Below are 11,358 nucleotides of genomic sequence, written 5' to 3'. Positions count from 1 at the left end.
ATTCAAAAGCCAATTGAGAGATACTTCAAAGGTATATCACCAATATAAATAGGTTTTAAAAATTCCATGATATTATATGTCAATTTTACTTGGAACAACCTGCATAACAGAGTCATTTTTGATTTCCCAACTTAGACCAACAATTGATCTTTTAAGCATAATTATTTATTTATTTATTTATTTTTATTTTTTATTTTTTATTTTTTATTTTTTTTCGTTTGATGACAGATTCAAATGATTCAAATTGGAGATTAAAGTAGATTCATTTATTTATCTCCAATAGAAATAGGTTTTGAAAACAAAAGAATTGATGGGTCAAATACGCAAGTGAACAGTTTGAAAAATAGAGTTTTAAAAGTGAAGATTTACGATAGACAGTCAGTATTTTGGTCATAACTTTCGCATACAATATCAAAATTGAGTGATTAAAATTTCCTTGTAATATAGATTCATAGGGGAATATACTATAGAAACATGTTTTAAAAATATAGTCATTTAAGCCTCCAAAATCTGATTGTCCCAACTCTTTTCCTGCGCTGCCTACTAGACACCATGTCAATGTTTTGGTTATAACTTTTTTGTTTCAAATCCCAATGGAGTGATTCAAATTGGGTTAGAAAGTAGACATAAATGGATACTTAGGATAAGAACAGGTTTTAAAAATATTCCCTTTTGGTCCCTAAAAACATGACTGTCCCGACTGTGTTTTCAGAACTTTCATCAAGCTCACAAGCCAAAAAATATGATATTCAAGAAAATTTTCCAAATTGGTGATAAAAATGAATATGAGTGTTTATAGAAATGTTATTTTCAATATAATACATCTAAATACACAAATAAATTAAAAAATTTATCACCGATGTTGATTTCCACAACTTGTTGCAACAAAAACAACTATTTTTACATTAAAAAAGATGTATTTATTTATTTTATTTTCTACATTAACCTACTCTGCTTTGAAAAATGAATATGCTTATGTATAAAAGTACTTCCAGTGGAGCCATTTTCGAAATAAGGCCTCAAGTATGTACATACCCAAATTTGAAAAATGCATGTTAATAAATAGTAGGGTATGAGAAGCCAACTTCCCTTGAAAAGATGGTGTCAAAAATTATTGAAGTATGGAGTGATGCTGCAAAAAAATGATGGAGTGAAACTAATCTTCAATATATCCTTTACTTTCTTGATTTCCCATAGCCATCATATCATGAAGTTCTTGAGTTTTTAAAACAACTTGTTGATGCAGACTAGAAGAAACCTCATTTTCTTCCATAACTTCTACAATTTTTGGATTTGAAACATTCCCAATCTCAATATAAGTTTTCTGCAATGGTGCATGTGAGATAGAATGGGTGGGAAGGGTAGGTAAATTTTGCATTTCAACACTGTAAGCATGTTGTATTGGTTTATTATAGTGAGGGTGTGGAATGAGTTGAGCAGGAAATTGTGTAGGGCATGAAGCATTTTGATGATGTAGTTGATTGGTTTGAGTGGATGATTTTGATAGGTAAGCAAGATGTTGTGGAAGAGCTGGTGAAGAACATGGATGATGTGTTTGTACTACAAGATGAGGGAAATTAGTCATGTAATCATAAGATAAGCCATGCGTAATTTGTGGACAATATTGGTGGGGCTTATACTGAGATTGGTATGACTGCCCTAACATAAGTGTATTCCATAATGGATTATGCAAGTAAGAAAATGGAGAGGAAGTGTTTTGAACCATACATGTAGGCCACGATTTCCATGGTTGTGAAATTGTAGCAGCTTCTCCATCTATTTGATATGATGCTTCCATCCTAGATAAGAAAGAACAACTATCTATGAGATGCTCTTTTGGCAATGAGGGAAAAAAACTCCAATTTCTTAATTTTTCTGAACCTGCAAAACATCCAATTGTGAATTTAGAGAGCTAATAAAATCAATTTTAAAATGTTCAAATAAATCATCGATTTCAACTCCTATATCTCCTGTTCTTGTAGTAGATTTGGAAAAGAAAGAAGAAACTTCTCTAAGATTCTTACCAGCCTTGGAGATTCCTCTTAAATACTTTATGCATAATTCACAAACATCATCATATGATAACTGAAAAACATCACCTTTTCCCATTAGATTTAAGAGTTCTAAAAATTCATCTTTGATTCCTTTAAGGAGTGTTTTTAAGATCTCTTTTTCCAAATACTTATGCTTTGATTTTTGAAAGTTGTATTTAAATCTCTCTACATAGTCCTCCAAGCTTTCATATTTCCCTTGTATCATATTGAAAACATCTTCATTGGCCTTGCAATGGTCTTGGTACTTCTTCAAGAATACATTCTTCATGTCCTCCCATGTTTGGATGCAGTTCCTACCAAGGCTCATGAACTATCAGAGAGCTGGTCCTTTTAAAGTAAGAGGAAATTTTTTCAACCTTTGAGCATTAGTACAATAATCATATCCTCTACAAAGTATTTCAAACTCAAATAATAATGTATTTGGGTCTTCATTTGCCAAGCCATGAAAATTTGGTAGAGAAGATGGGGGAATTATGTTCATTTGTGTCACTCATCCTAGATCTTTGATAGGGAATTCAAAAGTAGTAGTGTGAGCCATTTCTTACCATAATAGAAGATGTTCTTCATGTGCTATTTTCAGGCTCCTCCTTCAAATGTTCTTGTCAATTGGTTAGTGGAATGGGTGGTTCTTACATCACCACTTAAGTGAAATGATAAAAGAAATCCAAGTTCCTACCTCTAATGTTCCTACTTTTAATCATGCATGCTATATGACTCAAGCCTGACTACTGAAGGTAGTTCCATCACTAGTTCCACATGATGCATGCGTAAGTTCTTACCTTCCATCTTCAATATCCAGCTCTCACAAAGTCAGGTATGCATCTACAACCAGATATTAGTGTGGTAGTGAAATTTGACTATCTCCTCGGCAATGATGCCAAAATGTTGGGGAAAATTAATTGTTTAATAAAAACAACTAATTACCTTGACATTAATTATTAACCCGAAGAGCATCTTTTTATTTCAAGGCAATCGGAAAAATATATGCATAACAAATACCAACAGCTAACACTGGTTCTATATTATTGTGTTCTATACTATCAAGCTCATTCAACAAGAAATAAAATGTAAGACTTGAATAATAAAACTAAAATTAAAAAGAAGAAAGTAAATGACACGAAAAACAATTATGCTAATCACACAACTTGAATCAATGCTAATTTAAACCACATATTTTTGAATTGGAAATTTAATCCATTGCACCCAACATAATTCAAATGCTAATATAGAGAAGTAAATTAAATGAAATCTAGAAATTGGATGAAATAGCAAATATGGAAAATGTAGCAAACAACAAATTAGTTAAAAGAAAGGATATCTACTTTAAGTAATGAAAATTGAAATTCAAATGAACAAACACATAACTACACTAACTTACAGGTTCAAGGCAATACCTCGTCCAAGGTAGTAGGCCCAATTGCGCAAGACTCAGTTCTGCCTTGAGATATAATTCAGATTAGATGACAAGTAACATATGTAGAACTTAGTGGATAACTTTCTTCATTAAAATATATGAGAGAAATAATTACAACATAATGAAGCTCTTAGCTTTGCCTCAAATTCAACAATTGTTCATCTCCCATCTCTCATCTCTTATCTCTTCTCCTACATCCTATCTAATAATTGTCCATCTCCTATCTCCTAATTATCTATCCATTATCCCTCCCTTCTTTGATCTCTATTTTCATTTAAATACACAAAGAGCAAAGGGAAGTTACAACAAAGTTGATTACAAAATGGGTTCCATTAAAATTTTGGATTGATTACATAATCTCAATAAAAAAGATTAGATCTAAAAGATCTTCCCATCATCATTCAGCAGGAACAAGTTGAATCTGGTATTGCAATTGGAAGAATTTGGAAAATGACCGCAAAAACAAATCTGAGAAAATCATCTTCGAATGAATTTTGGAAAACTGCTCATCAAAAAACTATTTTGGTCCGTTCTGCACAAACCATGTCTTGTGTTCTCAAGATTCGCCTTCATTTGTTCGGAAAGTCCAACGCAAAACTGCCACTTCTTATCCCAATGAATTTCTAAGTTGGAATATTTGATTATGAGCTGAAAATCAAATTTGCAATCTAGAAGAGATCTTGGAGGCTAAAATAGTGAGTGATGTTATAGCAAATTCATTAATAAACCATCATTGGCAAAATCATGCATAATAATATTCAATATATTAAAAATAAAGGAGAAAAAATAATATTTATCCATAAGAGCATAAATAATTATAAAATGGAATTATATGATAAATTATGATAAATGACGTGATAAATAATGGTAGAAATGGATGAAATAGATGTTGAAAAGTGATAATAATAATGACAAATTAGTCGCCCAACACAGATACATATATCATTTAGAGTAAACAAGATAGCTGGAATACAATATGACATATGCATGAAACGCATTGGCTCTGGTCTATTAAGAAGTGTAAGTTCTAGTTGTACAATACATCCATGTCCAACTACTAGTTCAGATAGCGGAACGTTACAGTCACAACCGCCTGCTCCTCCAAAGAGATATACTAGCTCTACACAGTGGAGAAGTCAAGGCTCGTTACAATACTGTCCAAGCTCTCTCTAAGATACTCCTATTAGAAGCTTTGCTGACCAAAATCCTCTATAATGAGTTATGAGGGACTATATATAGCAAAGGGTAGGGTGGCCCTTGACATTCTCTTTTGTGATAGTTCATCTACCCTTATGACTCTTCATCTACTTTATGATAGTTACATCCAACTATCGACACTTGAACTTACACTTGACAAGACATTACATACAATCTGCACATGTACCAATGTGAGACAAAATAGGTTTGAGCAAGACATGCAAGGCATCACTATGACTTGGATAACTGTGAGAAGACCAATTGTTCGACATCCTCAAGGTGGTCGACAGTAGCGAACTGATGCCAAGCTCGGTAGTCTGCGATGGTGTCCGTGTACTCTAAGGTGACATCTTTCTAGAAACAAACTCTTGCCTCCATAACATCCATGTACATTTCTCGAGCTCCTCTGTCCAACTCGTTTGATAACATGCGCATCATTGTCTTGAGTGCGACCAGACCAACAACATACTTGTGCATGGTGTCTACATTGATCACCAAGTCTGGGCTAGTGGCTATGCACATCAACTCATCAAAGTATGAGTCAAGCTCCAGTCAGACCTGTGCCTTTGTCTTCGCCTAGGTGAGTGTCCCAATAGATGGGATCACATGTGTGTGCACAACAACATCCATACTCCTAAATACCCGTGCATGGGAAGCCTGTAGACTAGTGATGAGCTGTGAGAGATCTTCATAGTTCCGGATCTGACTCTGGATGCGTGCCTTCAGCTCGACCGCTCTAGGCTTCATCATCTTAGGCAAGTGTAACAGGGCCCCCTTGTATCTCATTGTCCATGTTTGCATGTAATCAATGACAACATGCACGTTCGACAAGATACGTGCTCTCCTAGCACATCGTTGCTGCCAACCGTTGAGATGGACAACTACCTTATGCATGTACCAAACTTGGAATACAACGCCCGCACGACTGTGTCAAGGGACAATACTTCATCTACTATTGCCTTCTTTAACCCTACTCGAGGAGATGATGTAACCAATTCTCCTCCCTGCTCGGTCGTCTGTAGTTCCTTATCCATTCACTCGTTCTTAGCTATGAGGAAGCGAACATTCAAGCTAGTGGATTTGACATATGCTCTGGTAGCATCGGCCAATGCTGATGGATGTTTGCGCACGTCAAACATGATCACTTGTTTCTCAAACTACACACGATATGTATGATCATTCGGAGTTGACACTCTACGAGACTGCACAACTCTATGTTGGGACTCATCAAATGAGATGTTGTGCATCTCCTCCTCCGGATTGTCTCCAAGGATCTCAGTGTCTCCTTGGTCGCTTGGGACTTGCTCTGCTTCTGGATCCGGTGAAGCTGGTGGGTCGAACTCTTGGTGGTCAAGCATGAGGTCGATGTCTTTCTCTAACTCCTGTTGCTCCATGTCCATATCCATCTGCTCAAGTGCTTGTTTAATCTCTTGAGCAAAGTCCTGCTCCTACGATGGCTCACCTTGTCTACTTGGTGCCAGCTGTTTGGATGAGTCGACTATTTGTACAGGTGCAATTTCATCTTTTGGTATATGTTTCACCCCCTACTGTACATGTTCTTGCTGCGATTCCTTCTCATGTCTATGCAGCTCCTGTTCCTTCCGGATTTTCTCCATCAACTTATGAAACTCCTTCTCTATTTCCTTCATTCTTCTTTTTTCCCTCTACCTTTGCGTGTTCCTCTTGTTGTGTTGTTGCCCCTTCGCCTATATTTCCAAAGATTTTTTCTGCACAAGTGGGTCTACTCAGAACTTGCAGCTTTGTTCTTCTTCCATGTTGTTGACAATCTTCCTCTTTCCCTTGTCATGCATTGGTATGCTTACCTCTACTGGTGCAGGTGCTGGTGCTCTTTAGGATGCTGCTTCATGTTGCTTCGCTAACCATTCCACAACGATGCTGACCAGTTCATTGGGCCTGGAGAAGCTATAACAATATCTCCATGGGTCCTCCTCCGTCCAATGACATGCCCCATGGATCCACTGAAACTGTACTCTCATGCAATGATCTTTTACAATACAATGCAAGTCATACGGGTTGTAGCTTCGGGCGTCGAATGGATATTTCTTGATCTCCTCTGCTTCGACATCTGCATGCTTGAAATTCCTTATCTCGTATAACCCGATCCACAATGGAAGAGCGAGACAAGGTGCCTTCTTCTTCCTATGTAACTTAGCTGTTAATCCTGTCGAGATGTGGTATGATACTTCCTGCATGACGAGATTGTCCAAGGAAAACTTTTACAAAACATGTGGAGGCTTCTCCGCATTGTACATTCGTATGAAGGTACTAGATGGTGAGGCGTACCAATCTGCTATATCAATCAATGCCTCCATTGCTGCCTTCGACATACAAGGTGGATCCTGTTCAAATATCATCTTGTACACTGAGGTGACAAAATGATCAGACAACTGTGTGATAACTCCTTTGAAGCTGCATTCAGACAACATCTTACAATAAGTGTTCACAGAGGTCTCCGTCGATGTCCATGCCCACTTCATGCCCGGGAACTCCTGACGGGCACAGATTGCATCCAAGATGTAAGCGGACATGTAGATTTCTTCCTGCTGACCTTTGGGAGACTGTAAAGCTCTTGTTACATGTTCCTTCAGCTGGTGAGTCAACATGTCGGACTAGTTGCATGCTTTGCCTTCTCTGTCTAGTTGGTCCAACATGATCACCCAACTCTGCAGGAAGGTTTCCGTGCTCTCTTGGCCATATAAGCGACATGAAAAGATGACCAAGTATTGATATGCCTTCCGTAATATCTTCATCTTGTAGACCTGGTTGGGTGTCATCCTAAATTTGGTCGGCTCCTTCACCCAGTTCTTTAAGATATCTCTGGAGTTGGCATTGTTGCTGCGTATGTTGAAGGGTGTCTCCATGGTGATCACTGGCTTCGACATATGATACATATGTTCATAATCCTATGCCCTAAAGGTAGCAATCTCCATCCCACTGACACTGCTCAATGTCATCGTCTCGAGATCTGCATGCGAGATGATCTAGTGTATCATGTCTGCGCATGGGAACACCAGATACCTACATGCAATCTGGTACAAGCCGGACTTTTGGATGTTCACATAGACTTGGCGGTCTTCGAGGTCTTCCCCAAATGTGCTTGCAAATGCATCATTGACCTCTTACCATTTCATCTTGATGTCCTTGCCTACAATCAGCTTGGTGTCTTCGTAGATTAGCAAACTTGTAGACACTCGCTCAACTGATGCTCCAGTTGCACTTCCGTTAGTCTCCTTTGATCATGTTTCCTTGGAGGCCATTGATCATGAACTGCTGAGAGAGGGATGAACACTTGCTAGATCTGAAGACATGGCGACATGCATGGCAAGAAATCTATCAGCTAAAACCAAAGCAAACTTGAGGAACAACATGCAACGTACCTTGGGATTGACTGGAAAGGATTGCGCAATTTTTCATGGGAGGTTCAGAGACTGGCTCCAAGAACTGCGAAAAAGGCAGTCCATGCTGCTGGGAAGCTGGTTGGTTGTAGGAATTGCGGAATGCGCAATCCAGACTAGCCTGCTGGTTGCTGGAATTGCGCATTATGCAATTTCTAATGGAAATAGTTGCAGGCCTAGTGACTGCATTGCACAATTTTCTGGGCCAGTAGTCACTGCCTCTCAGAATTGCGCAATGCAAGACTAGAGTAAAGTCACTGGGCATAAATGCACAGTTTCTAAGAGGAAGGTAGAGCCTTCCCTCTCAAGATTGCACAAGGCTGTCTTGGTGAGGTAGAGCCCAAGCCAAGGCTACCTAGACCCACTTATGGGAAACTGAAAGCAAATGTGAATGTGAATGCATCGTGATACTGAGTGTAAACAGAAGTGAATGATTGTACATGCAAACAGTTATTGAAAGATTCAGAAAATGAAACAACATGCATGTGGGTGAAGAGAGTCGCCGAATCGACGACCGTTCATGCAAAACAGTGTCATGCATGCGAAAACAGTGAGATGCTAATGAAAATTGAAACAATGCTAGTAAAAGCTAATATGCATGCAAACGACAACAAGCGTTTATAAAAATCAAGCAGACAACACTCACACAAGCCAAACGACAGAAATGCTACAAAAGACAAGTTAAGAGGACTTACCCGAAAATAGGTGAGCTGGATGTATCGAAGACTCCTGGATGTGTTGTGCGATGTTAGAGCTCCAAGATCGATGTGAATAAGTGAGCTCTAAAATGTAAAATAAATAAGTTTGAGGCTCATGACGCGCATGCCACAAATCTAGGAAAAAACGACACTTGGAGGAAAGATTCTAAAACAATCTTTGCATGTAACCTCTAGCTGCTAAAAATAGCTCCCTAAAATCTAGGGATGCTTTTTTCATGTTTCTTTTTGCTATTTCGGGAAAAAGTAGCCCATGCATGCAAGTCAAGTTTTTTCGGTCCCGAGTGGAACTAGTGAACCGACTTGCACATGCAACAACCTACTTGACTGAGGGGAAAATTTATGCATTTCTGGGAGGGAGCTGGGCTGGCTGCCCATAATGATTGCACAATTTCTGGGTTGAGCAGCTGACTGCTGCCTAGAATTGCGTAATTTCTAGGCTGAGCAGTGCTGCTGGGACAGATTGTGCAATTTTTCCAGTGAAGGTTTGTGATGTAGGTAAAGTTCCCTTTGCGGACAGAGGCAACCCCTCTAGCCCTAGAGTGGGTCTAGTCACAACAAGACAAATACAACAACTAATTCCTTAAACAGTCATCGTTGAAAGAGCCTACCTTATGCCGGTGTTCGATGCAGTCTTCGTTACGCTGCTCCAGCTATCGTTCCCTTCTCCTTGATGAGTGATTCACCTAAAACAACATAAGAGAACAACGAAACACATAATAAAGCACAACAATGAAATATTTACTTACAGAGTCAAGGAACCATAAGCTATCAAATATATGTCATACATGATATAGGAAATCACCATCAATTGTATTAATATGAGAAAAATTAAAGCTTACAACCATGCCTTGACGTCGCAAGTTTCCTTGAAGGGTCTAGTCAGTTTGTCTCCGTAAGCATTCACTCTCAAATGTGTCCCAGAAAGGCTGATGACTCTCTCTCTCACTCAAAAGCACTAGTATTAGGTTAAGATAATTTTCTTCCTTATAAAACCGTTTTACACTAAAAATCCACAACCAATGGCTAATCTATCAGCAATTCACACTGCAAACTATCAATCCAACACCAAAAACTTGCTAATTTTCTCACACCCAAAAACTAGTTGATCATAGCAATGGGGAATGATTTTATAAGAGGAGGAGCCTCCATAAATGAGGGAGAGGGAGCTTATCTTCAAGGGAGGTTTCTCAAAAGGCGGAACCACCATCTCAAATGAGGAAAGGCGAACTTCCTTGACCCAACAACCAGTTCCAAAACCACCCAAAAGCATTCTGTTTGAACTAATTCGCCATATCTGGGTCGTCGCAAGTCAAACACTAGGACTTAGAGACGACGTCGCGAAGCCACAGTGTATTCAGAGCTATCATCGCAAGTAGGATACTGATGACTTGCGACGATCTCTGAAATCCGACCGTTGCTGAGAACAGATGTACCCCTATGATGGTGTCGCGACGTTCTAGTTCATTCCAGGAAATCGTCGCAGGCAGAACGAGGTTGTCTTGCGACGATCTTGAAACATGGGTAAAAAGGGTCAATCTTCAAGATTAAAGAGCATTTTTAATCTTCTTGAATGATTAGGAAGGTGTGGACACATTTGTTTGAGGTATGACATAGAGAAGATGTCGTTCAGGGACTGACCTTATCCGAGATCAGGGGATACGGGGCCAGTGACAAATTACTGTGTAACAAGGTTGACAGGAAGAATTGCACAATTCTGGAGCCTAGCAGGCTGCCAGATAGGATTGCGCAATTTATGGAGGGAATGTTGGTTCCTCTCTAGAATTACGCAATATCTTGAGGGATATATTCAACTTGCATCGGGACCAAGTCTGGGGAAGCAACCTGTGAGGGGAATGCAACAAGATTTGATGCACAAGCCGGAAATCAGCTTGAAAACCACTGAAGCTTGTGTACTTGACAAGGCAAGACATGCTGCTGAGGATGGTTGGTAGGGAGGCTCCAAAACTAATCTAAGGAAAAATTTTGGAGGGTGGTTGTAGCTGCTACAACACTTGGCGACACACTGGTGGAACTCCAGCTCTTTGAATGGACCTTGTTCGTGAAAAGCAAGTCTAACACCTTCGGAAATATTGTTCATTTCTCTGTTCGTCTTGGTTTCCACACTTGCTTGATTGTAAGATGTAGCATCTGCCAAGCTCTTGGTCAATTGACACACATTCCATGCCAAATCAAAATAGTTGTTTCGATTAGGGTTGAGGGGTATATTGATGCACAAGCAGTATAGTCATCAGAGTTTTAGTTTCATCTCTGGTGTTGCTCCACTGCCAACAGGCCTAGACAGTACCCTGACGGAGTCACGCAGGAACACAAGCATCGCTCCGCTGCCAGCGAGCCTAGTCAAGACCCCAAGGAGATACTTGCATCACCTCCCTGCACATGAAGCCTTTCTCTTCTTTCGCTTTATTCATTTTTCATTTTTCATTTTTCACTTTTGTTTTTTTCATTTTTCATTTTTCACTTTTGTTTTTTTCATTTTTCATTTTTCATAATTGTGCATAACACTTATTCATTTCAGAGGCAGAAGAGGGATCTCAACT

Source organism: Pinus tabuliformis, chromosome 9, assembly GCF_031772625.1.
Source record: "Pinus tabuliformis cultivar Carrire ecotype Pingquan chromosome 9, CPIR1, whole genome shotgun sequence".
NCBI lineage: Eukaryota > Viridiplantae > Streptophyta > Pinopsida > Pinales > Pinaceae > Pinus > Pinus tabuliformis.
The sequence above is the reverse complement of the archived record's forward strand: the minus strand, read 5'-3'. Positions refer to the sequence as shown.